The following is a 20303-nucleotide window of genomic DNA, read 5'->3' as shown; positions in this document are numbered from 1 at the left end:
ACATGGATAAACATTTAGGGAATCCTAATGTGAAAGGATGATTTTGTTGTGTCAGCCTCAACTGCAATACTGAAATAGTGGGGTTTCAATTTTTTTAAGTGCTGAAGAATTGTTACATTTACTACCCACACTGCCCCTTAAAAATAATGTACAATGCTCCCAAATGCATGAATAGTTTCAGGGTATTCCTTTACACAAGGGTATGTACACAATCCTGGTCACGAAGCAAAGCTCCTGCCACTTTTTCTGAGCTATTCTGAAGTTAACAATGTCAAGTATTCTCCAGCCCCCTTGCTTTCTGCATATTTGCATTACCATCAGCCACTGGGGTCATGTAAGTCACCTCTTTTAGTCTAATACTAAATATTTCAATTCTTTGTCTTACAGAACTGTGAAACAGTCTTGGCAGTGTCTAAGTTGGTGGTGTGGTGGGAAGGTTAAGCAGGGATCCAAATTAAAAACAATTTAAATATCCAGGGTCAAATTTTTTAAGACTCTCCTGAACTCTATTCTTCATATGTTAGAGTATATCTATTTGTACATGCAAAAATGTTTTCCAAATTCATGCTATTAGGTAGCATGCCTAGTAACCTGCTTTTATACATATACATTTACCAAACTTTGACAACTTGGTGGCGGTGGTGGTCAGGGGATTATGTGGGGGGAAAGGATTTATTTTGTCAATATTCTCTATGCAATTAAGGTAAACCAAATTTTAAACTGTACATGTAACTGAGAAAGCCAAACTAGGTCTCTCTTTGTACCATATTGGGTCCAAAGACCAGATCTCTAACTAGAACTACAGTAGGAAGGTATCAGGAAGTATTTTCCCCTATATAATAAATAAAATAATGAGGAAGATGTTGATGCCTATTGGTGCAAACAAGAAACAGAATCAAGAGTCTCAGGTTCTATTCCCACATCTGCCACAGGCTTACCATGTGAGCATTTAACCTCTGTTCCTCAATTTATCAGTGAATAAAATGGTAACGCCACCTTCCACACAAAGATGTGATAATGATTACTTAATGTTTATATGAAACATTGAGATTCTGCAGTAAAAGATGCTACATAAGCATTTCAAAATAAAATAAATGAAATTGTCTTATTTTCACTATGCTGTTCACAAGTTACAAATAATAGTCATTGTTTTAAACAAGGCAACAAACAACAAACAGTTCTGTTTCACAACACATTTTTCATTCCACACCAAACAGCAGGAATTTGAAACAGTCTCCCAGACCAGTGCCAAAACCATCAGTCTATATAAAGAGACTGTGTCCCCTGCCCCCTTTCAAAATGTCATCCTGTACCTAAGAAACCTTCCTGACCAAACCATACATTTCTGTATAACATTTTAAATTTAGATGAAATGGCATTTTTCAATGGAAAAGCGTCAAAATTTTTTCTACCATTTATAGTTTTAAAGTCACACTATAGATCCCAGTGAAACTTTAACAAGTCGGTTAACAAAAAGAAATGGCAGCATTCTATGATGATTTCCAAAGTACTTTATTGTTTCCTACCATAGTCGCTTTGAAAACTTTTAGCAAATGATGAGCTATCCAAGAAACACAGCGGAAAAATAAGAGCCACTTTTTGTGCAATTTTCAATGAATGAGCCTCAGATTCAAAATGTTTACTAATATCAGTTTCCATAAAAGCATCCAAATTCAAAACTAGAAGAGTCATTCAAACATCCCAGCTTCTAGACATATTGAAGCGGAGAAGCTGGCTAGAAGCCTAACTGACCCATTTAGGTGTATGATTTCCTGCTGGCCCTCCTCTCCCAATAACATGGATCTGTGCTCCTGCCATCATAAAAATTTAGAGCTGAATGGGACCTCAAGAGGTCATTTAATCCATTCCCTGCACTGAGGCAGGATTAAGTATACTTAGATCATCCCGGTAGTTCTACTAAAACCACAATGCAATGTCATGGGATGCTTCCAGATACAGTACATACAATGATGTATCCAGAACAAGAAGTGCCTGATCTTCCATTGTCTTGTGCCTTCTACAGTCATTTACACCTGCAAAAGTGAGTGTAAATCTCTACCAAACCAAAGTTCTCCACTCACACTGGTGGTAAAACTTTATACTCACTTTTCACAGGTGTACATAACTACACAAGGTATACAGAAGTGCAGAATCAAGTCTCAGGAAATTGCTGTGAGCCAAGAAGAAGTTTGAGCAGAATTGTGCTATAGAGCAAAAAGCACAACTTGGTTGACTACATGCTGCATAACCAGATGATTGTCTATTTGATGCCAAAGTATATAGATTCATAGATTCCAAGGCCAGAAGGGACCATTGTGATCATCTAGTCTGACCTCATGTATAACATGGGCAATAATATATTACATTCCCCAACAATACATTAAAAGAACACTGCAAAAGTCAAGAACTCACAGGAAATGCCCCAAAATAAGGTTGCCCTGCGCAACTTTAATTCTGCCCACTGTGCAGAGTTCATTTGACCCCCTTGTGTATATGCAGTATGATACTGTCTTTGATTACATGATCACACACTATCGCCCCCACCCGACCCCTTCCTTTATTCATTGCATGTGATGGACAGTACTCCAGGAATGAATCAAGGTTATGTAGTGTGAATAGTGTGAGTGAAATAAGGCCTGGTCACACATCGGGCTGGAGCATGCTCAGTACAGATGGACACTTCAGAGAATTTAGCTATCAAATTCAAAAGTCTCTAGTGGGCATGTGAAAACGGATATTTTTAGAGGCATATAACTTGGCAAATTTTGGGGCAATTTTCATGGGTATGAAAAATGGCTTATCCCTGACTCCAGGATTCCCACTGCCAAATTTCAAAATACCTGCTCTAAAGCATGAAGGTGCTATCATTTCTCAATGAAGCAGAAGAACAGTTTTTAAATGGGCAAAGCAATATATTTTCTCTAGCTTCTTTCTTGTAAACAGCTGAACCATTTTAGCTGAAAGTTCCCAAAAATGTTCAACCAGAGGCAGACATCCAGCATGAAAAATTTCAGCCTGAACAATTAAAGTTTGGGACACTTACAAGCAAAAAGAATCAGGATCTTATCATGGAATTGTCAAGCAACCCTAAGAATAGGTGGTACTGTCAGCTTCACCTATTTTTCTCATCTCAAATAGCTGGGGTTAATGTACATAGCTGCCTCATATCTGATTTTTTAGCATGCATTCTGTTTTTTCAGCTTGAATCCTTGCGCCACCATTGTTAGATAGTTATCTTAATTTTTCCAGATGGGGTAACTAAGCGAGGTGAAAAGTGACTTGGTTGAACACCACAATGGGACTGTTTGAATTCAGGAGATTTTGGCTTGCATTGCTGAGTTCTAACAAAAGATACAATTCTGAGCTCACTTAGACCCTTGTAAATCAAGGGTAGTTTTATTGAAGTCAATGGTGAAATCAAACCAAGGCCCCAAAGCCTGCATCTCATCTTTACACATAAAACCTTTCCCTGGACAGAAAAAAGGGCAAAGTAGGTGGAGTTGATCCAATATATGCAAAGAATATTTCTATCCACATTTTACACTTGCTTTTCCATTTTGTTTAGTGCATGTTTTTAACTGTGATTCATACTGACTATAACTAAGCCACTCTTTAAGATAATTTTTCCAAATGAACATGATACAAGGATCCCAGATCTCAGTTACATTACACAATAAATAAGTGATGAGTCAAGATTAAGAGTGCTATGCTGTCATAAATCAGATGAGCATATAATGCTACCAATTCATGAGAGCATCTACACATGTAAATACATAAAAAAGTGACTATCTTGTGGGCAGACAAATACTATTGTCTTCCACAACTTAGAGAGGACTGCATAATTCACTAACAAAGAGAGAGATCAAAGACTGATTGGGGCTGGGGGAAGAGCGGGATTAAAGTAAATTGATTATTTTAGCACGGAAAGATGGAAAAGCAGAATGTACTTGTGACAACACTGATGTACATTAGCACCAGCTGGGGATATCAAAGTATAAAACCTGGCAACGATCAGCCTGGATTGACAGAGTTCAGGTACTTCCACAACTCATATCCAAAATACCTTTGCATTATCTTCAGATGGAAGCTGCCTCTTTGCTGCAGGTGTCCATATAAAGAGTATATTATACCTTAGGGCTTTAGTATATTGTCAAAGAAAAAAAACCCAGGAGGTAAATGTCACATTGATAACTCTCATGACTGAGTTCTCAGCCTGGTATAGAGAAAATAGTATGGACAGTTACAGTGCGAACTTTACCTACACTCTCTCAATAGTGTGCTTCAAACCTGACCTGAAGGATTCTCTCTGGAGTGGTAAGAAGGCAGCTCTTTTAGGAGAGCCAAACTACCTCGCTGGTGCATGGTTGTGTAGTTTGGATATTCCTTTGACAGAACCCTTGGCTACTGCTCCTTCCCCCTCCCCCTCTCTTTGCAGCAGAGGAACCCATACATACCGTTAGTAAAAGCCAGGGGGGAGGAAAAGAGTGAAAGTCTATTAGATAAATCAGTTTTGTTACTCCATTTGCCTTTTCATCTCAGGTTTTATTTGATACAGAATTGAAATGAAATAGAATAAAAAAGCTCTTTTTTTCTTATTGTTAAAGATTGGAATGCAGAGGAAGTGTATACCGTGCTAGTCATTAAAGAACTAGAACTTCAAAAAGTCCAGTAACCTGAGAGGGGAAGACTGTCCATTATGGAAAAGTACATATTTAAACTGAGTATTATAGCCTTTTTTTTTTAGTTCAAGATTATGTTTAATAAGACGTGTATAGAGCACTTAGTACAATGGAGGCCTGACCCCAGACTGGGACCTCTAGGAGCGATCACAATACAAATCAACAATAACACTTCTAACAGTGTTTAGAGCTCTACTTTTAAAAAGACAGGACAAAGGAAATAAAAGTGGCTTGCCGATCTACAATATACACCAACGACAATTCACTAAGTATCAGATCTATGTTTGAAAAGAAAATACTCAACTTTTTCCTCAAAGAGGATGAGGAAAATCTCTTTGCGTAATAAGGCAAGCTATGGCTTTCCACAAGCAAATCTGACTAAATACCAAATATGCCTCATTTTGGGCAATTTCAGTTACCTCATGTTTTTCAGAGACAGGAAGAGTTTTATACAGAAAGCATTATACAGATACATTTTTCTCCTACCATGCACCAAATCCTAACTAAAAAGCCATCCCCAGTAAACTCCAAAATTCTGCCTTTAGTCATTCCTATACAACCCAATGACTTCAGTGGGGCTTCACAGCTGTAACTGAAGGTAGCATTTAGTTCCTCAACAACTTGTTTCTAATACTGTATTACCAAGGTGACTACAGTTTCTACAGTGTGTGTGTGTGTGTGTGTGCGCGTGTGTGTGCACAACCATTTTTTTCAGGAATTTTATAGGTTAATAGCATTCCATGGACTTGCACCATAGTCCTACTTACTGATCAGATAGATGTGTTGCTTAAAATGCCCTTCAAAATACTTCCAAATAGACTCCCCCTTTCAACTAGATCAAGATCTGATATTTGGAAATGACCACAAGTCAAGCAGCACAAAGCTAAGCTTCTCAGACGAGACACAGGCAGATATATATTTCCAACACAGTATTCTAAGGAGCCTTCTGTCAGAAAGATAATAAAAAAGAGGTTTGTGGCATGTCTCATGGAAGAGTTAAATGACAGGCGAAAGCTTGTAGCAAACTCAAGGCAAGCAAAATTTGACCTAGCCATTTGAGAAATAATTAGCTGCCATTGACCCTCAAACTCCTTTTCTCTATCTCCATAAATGCAATCCTAATTATTCTGCTGAAAAATAGCTGGTCAACCAGTGGTTTTAGAGAATCAGTCTCTTACATGGAGCCAGATCTATTCCCTGCCATCCATGACTGACAAGAGCATCGTCTCACTAAGGTCTGTCTGCTGTGTATTCAAAATAAAATCTGAAATACCACAAATGACTTCCCTATGAAATTCTTCTGTAACAATCAATATTTATAACCCCATTGTACCAGCTTCACCATGCCCCCCATGACTTTTACTTTATTGTTTTATTGTCCTGAATTCATTTGGTATTCAGTATCATAGCACAGATTGTAAATTAAATCATTAACTGGGTATTTCCACCAGGTATTTCCCCTTTAATTTCCCAATAGTTCACGGACACTTCAAGCAGCTATGAAATCTTTACTATGCAGTCAGGTAGAGACATAATAAAACAACAACAATCATAATTAACATGTCCTTGTGACTAGGGTAGCATTTTCTGTCACTCCCTAAAAGAATAAAAAACAGCAAAACTCACGATTCACAGCTTTCCTGTTCACGCTGGAAGATGAAGATATCAGAAGCAGCGTCCCAGGAGTGACACCATCAAACAGCATGCAAATGTCTGAAGGGAGTCTAAGCATTTAGGATTCTCTTTTTAGTGTTAGCAAAAGACCACCTTTGCTGAACTGATGTTCTGCACTTTTCAAATTGCCTGGTAAAGGTATCTGGAGCAGCGTGTGCCTGCATTATACGGCACTGCTGCATGAAGGCTTAATCTTGTTACATGATAAATAGTCTCGACCATATGTGCCAAGTGGTGCACATTCAACTTGCTGCTCTGGTCCTTTCCTGGTGTCAACAGAGGGGCATTCTGAGTCCTGGAGCAGTGTCCTCAGGACGAGGACAAGGGAGAGAGAAGTACATGTGGGAATTCACCACATATTAAACAAAGGAGGACTCAACAGCAAACAGTGAGGTAATATAAGTGCTGCACTGACAGAACTCTGTCTGGCTCTCAGATTCACACAACAGCCTGCACAACCAGCCATACACCTCCTTCTCCCTGCTTATTCCCCTCACATCTAACAAAATGATTTGTCTGACAAATGCAAAGCTTAAAATGATTAACACTGGTTTCTCCCATACAAGATCCCTGCTAACCACTATAAAGGGCAGAGTGTTAAGAATTGTTATAGAAGGTGTTATAGCTCTTCGTAATAAGTTGGCTGTCTTTAAAGTTGAATTACTGTGAGAATCTGGCAGAAGTGTTTATGACATTCACATTCATATCCAGTAAATTTTTCAGGGTTAGTGTTATTACCAGAAATGTTAAAGAAATTAATGATCGGCTCATTACTGTAAAGAGTTACCAAAAACAGAAAGTGACCTAATGGAGTGGTTCTCAACCTTTCCAGACTACTGTACCCCTTTCAGGATTTGTCTTGCGTACCCCACATTTCACCTGACTTAACAACTACTTGCTTACAAAAATCAGACATAAAAATACAAAAGTGTCACAGCCGCACTATTACTGAAAAATTGCTTACTTTATAATTATATATAATTATATTTTACACAATTATAAAATAAATGACTTTGAATATAAATATTGGATTTACACTTCAGTGTATAGTATACAGAGCAGTATAAACAACTCACTGTCTGTATGAAATTTTAGTTAGTATTGACTTCGCTAGTGCCTTTTATGTAGCCCTTGTAAAACTAGGCAAATATCTAGATGAATTAATGTACCCCCTGGAATACCACTGCGTAACCCCTAGGGGTATGTGTACCCCTGGTTGAGAACCACTGATCTAATCTGTGAGAGAAATATGGATTTGGTGTGGATCATTTTTTCTCTCTCAAGACAATGTTGGGTAACACTTTATATATAGGCATGGAAGGGTTAGATTTTTATCGGCAAATGTTGATTTCCCCGTACACACAAAAACCGACGAAAAAATATTTCCATTTAAAAAGATAGGCAAAGAAAGAAAAATGCTGCTTGAGAACTTAGAGTTTGATTTAAGGATATTTACTTTGTATATTTTGACATGTAATGTCGACCATTTATATTTTAATGGTTATGAAGCTTTAACTTTTTGAATCTCAGCATCTGACATTAAATAATTACCTGACCCATCCCATAATTTCATGGAACTTGAAAATTTAAAACTGAAATAATGCTTTAAAATATCTGTAATCCATTGAAATTCTATAAAAAATAAAAGTCAAATTCTGCCTCCTCTATTTATACATATCAAATGCACCTAACCTACTCATTTGGGGTTGGATTGCCTCTCTACATCTGTCCATGACACATTTGCAAAGTCAGCTGTAAGATTAGGGCCCATGTGTGTAAACACAGTCCTACCCTTACATTTAGTTAGTTAATTAAAAATACATAATAAAGATCATTAGGTTTTACATATATCCATGGATTTCAAAAGTGAAGCACAGGAACGTGGTGGGATGAGTCTGGGCAATATCCATAATGCACAGCATATGTCAAGAGTGGGGGAAGGATATTACCCATTTACAGTAAAAGCTTTGTTATCCGGCATGTTGAGGGAATGGGGGGGTGCCGTTAGTCAAAAATTCCAGTTAACTAAGAGTTATACTTACCAATGGGTGCAGGGCACGGGCTCTGGGAGTGAGTCTGGATGCAGAAGGGGACTCAAGACAGGGGACTGTGGTGCAGGAACGGTTTCGGGGTGCCGGATCCAGGCTGTGCTCACCTCAGGCGGCTCCCCGCAATCGGCAACATGTCCCTCAGCTCCTAGGCAGAAGCACAGCCAGACGGCTCTGTGCACTGCCTCTACCCTGCCCCCGCAGCTCCAATGGGCCATGGTTCCCATCCAATGGGAGCTGCAGAGCCAGTACGCAGGGTAGAGTGGGGGCAGCGCACTGATCCCCCAAGGCCGTTCCTACACCTAGGAGCAGCAGGGACATGTTGCCGCTTCTGGGGAGCCACGCAGAGCCAGGTAGGGAGCCTGAGGACCCCACATCAACTGGACATTTAATGGCCCCGTCAGGAGTGCTGACCAGAGCTGCTAGGGTCCCTTTTTGACCAGACAGTCTGGTCAAAAACTGGACATGTGGCAACCCTATTGAAGATTTGCATTGGGAGAGATCAGAAATGCCAGTTTCTAGAGCTTTCTGGTTGGTAAAGTGCTGGATAACACAGCTTTTACTGTATACCCCTTTACTCTAACCCTAAGTTTATTTTACAAAGAAATAAAATAAGAGCCCTCTATATATGATGATTTCTCAATTTCTTGCTGTTCACACATTAACATCCCTTAGGAAAGAAACCTGACAAAGCTTATCATACATCCAAGTGTATACAAACATGCAAGCTTTAAATATTTCACCCAACATGTGTTTCTGAATGGTGAAGCCAGCTGGCACAACTCTGCAGGTGCTGTGGTCTCCTGGGAGGTGCATATTTTTAACTCCAAGCTGATACAAATGGGAGTTGGTGACACTCTGAAACTTGCTGGATCAGATCCTTACATAATATGACCTAGTTGCAATAGTCCACTTTTTCATCTTCTATAGGGACATGTACCAAGTTCCAGTACTATCAGACACAACTATTCAAAAGTTATGAGACTGGCTAAAAAATCATAAATGTTAGATTCCTTTCTTTCACCTTCAGAGTTTTGAGCTTTTAGGGTTCACGATTTCAAACTTTCCTCTAAAAACCACAGCAACTAGAAATTTATTAGTGAGAGAGAGAGAGAGAGAGACAGAGAGAGACACGGGATTCTCACGTATCATAACTCCAGGAGCTGGGACTTTAAGAAATATATCAAATATCACGAAAGTTGCAATAAAATCATTGGTGTTGGCAATACTGATATTGCAAGATAAATTAAACCAAACATTTTTGAAGTGCAATGTTCTTATAGACCAGGGGTAGGCAACCTATGGCATGCGTGCCGAAGGTGGCACGCGAGCTGATTTTCAGTGGCACTCTCACTGCCCGGGTCCTGGCCCGGGTCTGAGGGTGCTCTGCATTTTAATTTAATTTTAAATGAAGCTTCTTAAACATTTTAAAAACCTTATTTACTTTACATACAACAATAGGTTAGTTATATATTATAGACTTATAGAAAGAGACCTTCTAAAAACGTTAAAATGTATTACTGGCACGCGAAACCTTAAATTAGAGTGAATAAATGAAGACTCGGCACAGAACTTCTGAAAGGTTGCTGACCCCTGTTATAGACATATTAGAACCAATTTTAAAATTTGCTTCTACTATGATATTGCCATGTCATGCTAGAAGCTGTTTGAGCTGGAACCCCTTTTTAATACAAACCTGAACTTGGTTAAAGGCACTTTGTAAGGAGCACCCTCGTCATACTTGTAGAGTGCTAACTAACATCTAGGACTCAATTTTATACTGCAATAAATAATCAGCAATTACTAATTCAGCTTGTAATAACCGTGTAATTAAATCTAAGTTAAATCATATTAAGATTATTAATTTAAAGTGCAGATATCAGAAATATCTATATAAATATCTATATAAAAATAGTACCACCCAACATCTCAGTACCTTGTGTTTCTGAGTTATATTTGCTTGCTTTATATATATCTGTATTTACTGAGGAAAAAAGATATGCAGATGAAATTATGACAGAACAAGCTAGATTCCATTCTGCTGCATATATCAAAAATAAAATTAAATCCCAACCTTGTACCCAGTTACTCACATACCAGGGCCTAGCTACTATGTTTGGACTCCAGAATCTTATTATTGGCCACGTTACATAAGCCAGAAAGTACTCAGTTTGACTGTCGGATTGAGTTTGTACGGTTGGACTTTTTCCATTACCTTTTAAACTCAGAAAATTTGACCTGGAAGTCATTGAGGTAGAGTAGGCATGGAATCAAAGATTCCTTCTTAAAGATTCATGATTATAATCACACTTTAAAGCCAGGCACCCATTTTTAAACTATATTTTTATCCTGTGTTTTGCAAGAATCTCATTTATTCCTGCTCAAGACAAAGCAAACCCAGACTTAAAACCCGCAACTTAAAACTGTAAGGCATAGTTTTTTCTCTTGAGTCTGCTCCAGTCAGGCCCTGCAAAGAAATGTCTTCCCCTCCACCCTCCACAGCCATCCGTTTACTTGTTTCTTGGGGCTGAGAGTGAGTGTTAAGACAGAGCTGTGGGAACAGCTGCACAAATATTGCAAACTGCTGGCAACAAGGTTTCTTTCCACTGTGCAGGTTTTTTGTTTTTAAAACCACTTTACAGTGGATAACCCCAGTCACCATCCATGCATGCAAGACATGATTTTGATCTTGTTCTCTCAGAAAAGAGTTAAAGTCTTAATTTTTTTTCTCTCTCATACACACACACACACACTACACTTTCCAAAACAATACTCTGATCATTAAGAGGTGCTGCAATCAATATCAATCAACATATCAATTAAAAAATATATTCACAAGCTGTAATCTAACTCACAGTTACTCCAGCATTCACATACTTGTCACAGCAATGCAACTATACAATGTGTTCAAACAGGAAGGTTGAGAAGTTTGTTTTATCCTGTTCTGGGCTATTCACCAATAGATAAAATTTTTATCTCTTGGTCATAGACCAAGTAGTTCAGGTAGATATGACTAGCAACACCTTACAACAATAATTAACTAAATTAAAATAGCCAGTCCTAAATACACACTATAATAGTACTAACAAGATCCTGGTGGTATCACAGCATGCAAAGCTCCAACAGTTGGAGGATTTTTTTTTTTATAAACAAAGTAAATTAATCCTCAGCCAGTGCTAGAATTAGAAATATAGGGCTCCATTCTCAGGTCCAGCTAAACTGAATTCAGTGCAGGACTACAAGAAGAGGAGGCAAAGGTGACATTTTCCCATCTTTATGCCATTCCCCATTCTTTAGGTGATCTGGTATTTCAAGCAACTTAGAGTAGCCTCAGGCTGCTTTAAGTAACATCTGGCTGCAATGGCCCTCCAAGTGGCATTCCAGCAACTGGGATCACTGGAGCAGAGAGGTGCTCCAATCACAACCTCTTTCCACCACCATGTCCTCTATGCTACAGGCTGTGAAGGTGGATACAGCACAGCCACTTAAATCAGCCTTAGGCTTGCTTTCCACTGCTTCTGTAATGCCAATAGATCCCAGTCAGCGGCAGCCTGGATAAAACCTGAGACCTCTGGAGCTTAATGCATGAGCCTCTACTGCATGAGCTAAAAGACATGTGTGTAGTAGCCAAGGCTGTAACAGGCTCATCAAGCTCTGGCTGATCGAGGCGCCATTAGAGGGGGACATATGACCACACCAAGTAGGCATGGGTTACACTTCTGCAGGGCCAGGCCTGCTTTCCACTGGTCCAGGTGGATCACACATTTCAATCTTTTTCTAAACACATATCTACAGTGATTATGTCACTACACATTAATAAAACAATCCATGACCACATACATACTAACACGTTATGGTCATTAGTTGGGACTGAGCTTGGAAACTTTAACATTAAAAGCACGTTTGTATCACCTGACCTAAGAGGACAAGCTTTGCTAGCTGTAAGCAAGCAGCAGGCTCTATCCTACCTGATGTTCCACACATAGGACATATAAGAAGAGCTTATCTTTTTAGGTCATATTACAGTTTGCTAAATGCCAGCTGTGCAGTAAGAAGTTCTAGTTCAGTTAGAATCCAGCCCTTTGTCTCTGCAGGGTTCTTCTCTTAACTGTACTCCTGTAGAAGAGCAGCAATATGTTGTGTACATTTGTAGATTGCTGGAAAATCCTTTAGCAGTTGGGTGAAAACACACAGAATGTTTATTAGAGTAGACTGATTTACCTTCCCTTAGTAGAGGTGTACCGACAACGGACAACTCCCAGGCCCATTCTACTCTGTTTTAGGCTTCCCGTAAGATCTGCATATGACTGGGGATGTGGTAACTGAGGGAGAAGAAGTGGTTTCAGCAAGACAGTTAAGGGAAAACCCAGAATGCTGGGTTCAGGGCCCAAGATTAGGCCACAGTGAATAGGGTGGGCTGGGACTGCCCTCTTCTCTCCCAGGTGAGAAACCATCCTGACTCCTTGTGGGTCCAGTCAGCCCCTCCCTCTCAGAAGCAGGGGAGTGGGGCAAGCTGGGTAACATAACCTACCCTGGAAAGAGAAACTTAAAAACCACAGCCAAGGAGAGACCTGGATGGAGCCAGGTAGTGGTCAGGGTCTCTCTCCCAGCAGGACAGAAAATAAGCTGCCATCTCCTTACACGTTTTAAAGAAAACAAAATACTGTTATTTTGGCCTTTTTGTCAGCACCAACCCACGCAGGGGTGAATTCTATTTGTTTTTATACATGCTCCAAGAGCATTCCTGTGTTTGACTGGTCACACTTCCCTATCAGTACAATGGTCCCTGTTCTGAAGATGCTGGGGTCAGTCCACTGATTTCAAGTTTTGAAAAAGCATTAGGGGAACTAAAGGAAGCAGAGTTGTGGCATCCACATTTCCAAATACAACAGCCCATGCTGTATTGATTTATCTTTACTCTCCGATGGCTGCTCAGTGACCTGCGTGCAGGATTTCGTATATTCCACAATTCCACATCTATGGCAAGTGCCATAGAATTCACCTCTTGTTGAAGAATTAATGCTCTAGAATCTCAGCTTTTTTTTAGAATATATGTATTTCTAGCCATTATGATTGAGGAGATAATCTTGAAAACACAGAATGCAAACTGATGCAGTGATCTCTGCCTGAGTCTGCAGACGGCCTGAAACAATAGCTTTGAGAGAGGTAAACTACCTGATTTGTTTCAATCAGAGCCCTGTAGATTCTGCAATTCTGTTACTGCATAATTTGGCAATTTTCAAGATGCCCCAGAACAAACACATATTTGCTCCAGAATTCACCATTTTACATTTGTTTTGGTTCCCTGCCCACCGGGAACTACCTACCTTTGACTTTTGCTCCTTAGCTTTCCCAAAAGCAGAAGTCACTTTGATTATAGTGCATGCGCCCTGCACTGTCCCACACAGCTAGGTGGTGAAAGAGCCAGAGCTGGAGCGCAGCAGGCAACCAGGAACTGAGGGAACCCAAAAAGAAGGATGCTGAGAAGCCCAGAGAACAGTGCAGCATCTGAGGCCCAGATAGCCAGGGAGATGAGCTGCTGACGCATCCTCTTACCTGGTTCTGAGCTACAGGAACCAAGTCCCACTGAGTTGGACAGCATAGAAGAAAAAGCAACCCGGCCTTGAAAATTTTACATCAAAAATATTCAGCCAAAGGTTATGCCAATTAAATTGGTCAGCTATGACCCATAACTGTATGGGACTAAGGAAGGAGGCATGAAGGGTACTTCATGACAAGAGAATAAATGAGCGTTGCCATAGAAATTTGTTGCTGCTCTTGTGGAATTTAGTCCTATTAGGCCATGGAGTATATAAGGCCCTGTCAAACTAACAAGATATTTATTCTGATGAGATTATAAATTTCATAGATAAAAGGTAACAGTGTTGAAGTAATATACTTACACCTGTGTAAGGCATTTGACTTGATACAATACAACATTTTGATTAAGAAGCTAGAAGGATACCATTTAATGTGTGACATATTGTTGATTTTGTAGGACTCAAAATGTAATTGAAAATGGGGAATCATCATTGAACAGGGTGTTTCTAGTGGGCTCCTGCAGAGGTCGGTTCTTGGCTCTACACTATTTAACATTTTTATCAAAGACCCGGAGGGGAAAAAAAAATCATTACTGATCAAATTTGCAGCTGACACAAAGATTCAGGGAGTGGTAAATGATGATGAGAACAGCTCACCAATACTGAGCAAAATAAATCACTTACTAACCTGGGGCCAAGCGAGCATTATACGTTTTAGTAAAGCCAAATAAAATCCTACATCTGTGAACCACAAATCCAGGCCATACTTGGCCTAGGAAGCACTGACACTAAAAAAGATTTGGAAGTCTTGGTGGATCATTAGTTGAACATGAGCTCCCTCTGCAATGTTGTGGCCAAAAGGGTTAATGTGATCCTTGGATGTATAAATGAAAATCTCCAGCTGGAATAAGGTTACACTGATCACCATTCTGTATTTGGTGCAACTGCTATTGGAATACTGCAAGAAGCTCTTTCAGAGAAGAGCCATGAGAATCATTCCAGGATTGGAAAACAGGCCTTAGGCTGAAAGATTCACGAAGCTCAATCCATTCAGCTTACCAAAGAGAAGGTGACTTGATCATAGTCTACAACAGTGGTCACCAACCAGTCGACCGTGATCAACTGGTCGATCCTAGAGAATCTCCCAGTCGATCGTGATCTCTGGTGGCACGGTGGGGCTGCCCTGCAGTCCCAGGGGTAGGGGTCTCTCTCCGTGTGTTACTCCCACCTGCAAGCACCGCTCCCGCAGCTTCCATTGGCCGGGAACGGGGAGCTGTGACCAATGGGAGCTGCGGGGACAGTGCTCGCAGAGAGGGGCAGCATCTGGAGCCACATGCCCCCCGCCCACCCCTCCCAGGGGCGTGTTGGCCCCTCTCAGGAGCAGCATGGGGCCAGAGTAGGCAGGGAGCTTGCCTTAGCCTCACTGCACTGCTGACTGGGAGCCGCCCAAGGTAAGTGCCGCCTGGCGGGAGGTCACACCCCAATTCCCAGCCCTGAGCCCCCTCCCGGAGCCAGCAGCCCATACCCCCTCCTGCACCCCAACACTCTGCCCCACCTGGAGCCCCCTCCTGCACCCAAACTCCCTCCCAGAGCTTGCACCCCTTGCCCCCTCCTGCCCCAGGCTCAGCCTGGAGCCCCCTCCCACCCTGCGAACCCCTCGGCCTCAGCCCAGACCCCGCACTACCTCCCGAACCTCAACCCCCTACCTTAGCGTGGTGAAAGTGAGTGAGGGTGGGGGAGAGCGAGCAACGGAAAGGGGGCGGGATGGAGTGAGTGGGCAGGGCTTTGGGGAAGGGATGGGGCCTCGGGGAAGGGGTAAGGTAGATCCTGGGTTGCCCTTAAATTCAAAAAGTGATCCTGTGCATAAAAAGGTTGAAGACCACTGGTCTGTAAGTGCCCACAAAAGGAACAAAAATTTGATAACTGAAGGCTCTTCAATCTAGTAGGCAAAGATATAACAAGATTCAATGGCTAGAAGTTGAAGCTAAACAAATTCAGACTAGACAGATGGCACACATTTTTAACCGTAACAGGAATTAACCATTGGAACATCTTATCCAGTGTCATAGTGGGTTCTCCTTCACTGAACATTTTTAAATAACAATTGGATGTTTGTATTATACAGGATGGCAGATCAGACTAGAAGCTCACAAGGGTCCCTCCTGGCCTCAATCTATAAATCTCTGTGAAATAGTTCACTGTTTCAGTTCAACGAAGGCAAGTGTCCTTAGCACAAAATTTAGTGGCAATATTAGAAAAGAAGTCAAGGAATTAATGCACTTGGAAACAAAGGCCCTGATCCTTCAAGGAGCTCTCTGCAGAAAAGTCCCCAAAACAGAACCTCAATTATTTCCAGAAGGCTCTTTGCAGGTGTGTGGGGGACAGAGGGTGGAGAGAAGGTGGAGGTTTGCCAGCATGGAGTTACTTAGAAGATCGGGGCTTCAGTAGGTCCCTCCAGGTCAGAGTTGAGGATCTTAGGTTTTGTGCTGGGGAAGCTTGAGCTGCCACCATCTGCTATGCCTGCTCTAAAGATAAGAAAAGCTTTGATAATTCAACAACTTTGAGGAGAACTAAGAAACCCCCTTTTTTCAACTAAAAGGGAAAAAAAAAGATTTCAGGATGTGTGACAGGCTGACCTGGCATTCCTGCACCCTACCCCAACATGCATATAAACACACACATTCATTTTACTTTCCCTAGACTCCACAATCAAAAGCCATTCTAAAAACAGCACTAGTATTTTGTTTTTCTTTAACCAAGGCATCAAAATATATATGTAGAAAGTATATGTTCATTTTCAGTCCCTGCTGTCTATCTGCTATGAAGTATGATTGAAGAGATACTTTAGATACTACAGTCATTGCAACCTTCTGCCCCTCCGAAGACTGACATGATAGCCTTATGGATTTCTTTAAATGCCCATGTGCTTCCCTATGGTAAAGCAGTATCAAGCACCTGTTCTACTTGCAGCATTGAGCATTACCCAAAGACAGAAATATCATACAGTGAATGACAAAAACATACATAGAGAAGTGAAAAGATGAGAGAGCATTTCTTTTCCTGATGGAAAACTAATGGATCACACTCAACTGCAATGGGGTTTAGGGAAGTGGTTCTCAACCAGGGGTATGCGTACCCCTACGGGTATACAGAGGTCTCCCAGAGGGTGCATCAACTCATCTAAATATTTGCCTAGTTTTACAACAGGCTACATAAAAAGCAAAGTCAATTCAAACTAAAATTTCATACAGACAATGACTTGTTTATACTGCTCTATATACTGAAATGTAAGTACAATATTTATATTCCAATTGATTTATTATATGGTAAATATGAGAAAATAAGCACATTTTAGTAATAGTGTGCTGTGATTTTGTATTTTTGTCTGATTTTGCAATCCAGTAATTTTTTAAGTGAGGTGAAACTTGGGGTACACAAGACAAATCAGACTCCTACAAGGGGTCCAGTAGTCTGGAAAGGTTAAGAGCCACTAGTCTGGGGCACTGAAATGCCAAGCTAGTACTATAGTGAAAATGCTAGACAGTCTGAACCAGCAATGCTTTCTTATTCATGTCACAGAAAAACATACCAGATCTGGGGATAACGTGTACTTCAGAAGGCCAGTAGGTCACAGTAGAAATAAATAAGGATGCTGGTAATAAACACCAAACAACCTAAACTAAAAAGCAGTACAGTAATAGGATGCAAACCACTTTTGTGCCACCTGCTATGACTCATCTACACATCCCATTTTTTCCTAGTGTATTTAAGATGATGTATTGTATAAAACCATGGTAGATGAAAGTCCTTGAAAGCGGTGTGTGTTTTGTAGCTGTGTTTTGTTGTTGATGCTCCTACAGACATGATCTTATTGAGAGTTCATCCTAATAGTTTTGCAGCAATTACCTCTAAGAGGTCTTATTTCCTCCTGCATCTAACTCTGTGAGCTTCATCTTCCTAGCAAAGGACAAAAAGCCAATGAAAAGTGAGCTGAGCTACAGGGCCAGTGGCACAGCAGGATTTGAACCTGCAGCCACAGAGAAGTCCAGATTTTAGAAGTAATGCCCTGCAGCATCCTCCTGAAGCCAGAAATCATCTGGTGATGTACTCTCTCTGTGCAGAGGGAGGGAGAGAGGAAAGCTGGTAGCTAGGACTCTTTCACTACTGTCCTTGGGCTTGCTTCTCTGGGTGAGCACCCACTTAAACCCCAACCTATCCCTGTGTAACTTTATAGGAGGAGATGAGCTGCAAGAAAAAAACAACAACTCTGAAGTCAGACAGCAGAATTCAAGGAAGAAACAAACAAGCAACTAAACACATAAAAAGGGAACTTGTAAGCCCATTTTAGTTTTTGTCTCTAAACTCATTGCATCGTGCCATACAATGCCTGTTGCAACAACAAAAACAACTCCACAGCATAGCATCTGAATTTTAGGGATAAGGACTTCACTCAATCTCTTTCTCTCCATCTACCTCTGCTTTTAATTACGGACACGCACATATCGCTTTTTGGTAATACTTTGTACTTATCTGTACATACCACAAGTTTACAATCAGCTTGTCTTAGTGAGGGCAGCATGCCTTGTTCTGTTTATGGATCAATCTCCCTCTCTCATTTCTTAATACAAGAGACCCAACATAAATCAATTCCTCCTGAAACCTGGATAAAAGCAATGTCTCTTATTAGGACAAGATACTGTACCTAATACCACGGCAAAAGAAGTTACCCTAATAATGATGTTTTGAATTCATCTATCATACCTAGGTAAATTTAGCCCCATTGAAGTCACTGTGATTGCACAGTGGATTAATCTGCACCCTTTTTCTACGTATGTACGATATATTGGCATTTGTGCCTAAAAAGGATCATGCTTTTTATTTCTAGTCAATATCTAGTGATGTATCTGACAACTCACAGTACACAGTAACTATCTTATACTAGAAATCCTATTTAAGATTTGTTTTAAAAAGAGAACCCAAAACTCTGCAAGCATATATCCATATTTCTGAGATATACAAGTTCAAAAGAGGGGACAAAAAAAAATCCACAATTTCTGCAGCTCTCTTATCTTAAACACAAAACCACTTGAGTGGCTTTAAAACCCACTAAAGATTTCCTAACTCTCTGGTGATTACAATCAAAGCACTTATTACAAATTCTGCCCCAGTGAGCCTGTTATCTAGGAAAGTTGAACTCCAGACATTTATACCAAAGAGGAACATGCAAAGAGAACTATTACAAATCTGAAGATGAATATTAACATGGGAATTTCAGAACACACAAAGAGCTTTTATTTTTATTTTTTTTAATCTGTACTTAGATGACAGAATATTCTATTTTTATCCCTGGAAGAAATAAAAAGGAACGTTGTGACAAAGTTTGTAATTAAAGAAATAGCAGCACAGAACAGAATCCTCATAGCTGCCTCCCTCTCTAAGACAAGAACAGCATTGTCACAGACAGCTGCTGCTGCGACTTCCTGGTCTGAAGTTAGAGTTTGTCCTGTCAAAAGAATGTACCCTTCTCCATAGTTTTGTCACAAACATCACTTTAATTTCACTTACCCCGCTTCTAACTGCAGCGTTGATCCAGATCACCAGCAGCTCCAGAAAACCACTCCACACGGGTAAACAAGAAAGGAGAAAAAACCAAAATCAAGCACTCTACTTCCCACAAGTAGGGGAAATATTCAAACCCATAAACGTGGTAGCTTCACAAGGCAGTTTCAGAGAGGAAATACAGTGGTGCTAAACTAAGTTGTCACTGCAATGAAAAATACGTTCCACTCCTCTCTCTCTCTTAAATGCTCAGACCATCTGTAGACTCGGTCCCTGAGGACTGCGTTACTTTAACTCAGAAGCACTGCACTACCACCACATGTACTTGAGAAATCCTAGCAGTCACACAAGGAGTAATCCAGAAAGTTAGAAAAAGAGTGATTGTGTGCATGGATGTGTAAATATACAGTACAGGAGGCTGGAACAACCTAGCAAGGCCAGCCCTCAGACGCAGCCTTAGGTTTCAGATTTCATTGGCAACTGGCTGCCCTGAAACACACCAGCAGCACTACTATTGAGTAGGAAAGGATCCCTTCCTAGCCACACAGCTCACGTCTCAGATATCTCTGGAACCCTGATTGACACTGCACCATCAGCTGTGCCAAACTTCTTAATATACTGATCATTAACTGTTTAACTACACTCACTGCTGGCTGCTAAGTGTCCTGGTCCACGAATCTCATCCTATTAATGAAAGCAACCTGCTCAACTTACCTAAATGCCTCCTGACATCATGCTTTGCCAAGTATTACTTTTCAGTTCCACATCAGCTTGTATCACCACCTCTAGCATCAGGCTTGCTT

At 40.6% G+C, this 20303-nt stretch overlaps 1 protein-coding gene across 6 annotated transcripts in view; it reads right to left on the bottom strand.

Annotated features, from left to right (window-relative positions):
* The window catches only part of ARHGAP24 (Rho GTPase activating protein 24), a 536453-nt gene that overhangs the window by 314329 nt on the left and 201821 nt on the right, over positions 1-20303 (bottom strand). The window contains exon 1 of one of the 6 annotated variants that reach the window (XM_045019053.1): positions 19507-19852. The exons of the other annotated variants lie outside the window; for them this stretch is intronic. The gene's annotated coding sequence lies outside the window, so the exon portion shown is untranslated. Of the gene's footprint in view, positions 1-19506; positions 19853-20303 lie in introns of those variants that run through there. 6 annotated transcript variants of the gene reach the window in all.

Source organism: Mauremys mutica, chromosome 5 (assembly GCF_020497125.1).
Source record: "Mauremys mutica isolate MM-2020 ecotype Southern chromosome 5, ASM2049712v1, whole genome shotgun sequence".
NCBI lineage: Eukaryota > Metazoa > Chordata > Testudines > Geoemydidae > Mauremys > Mauremys mutica.
This window is presented reverse-complemented; position numbering and strand designations above follow the sequence as displayed.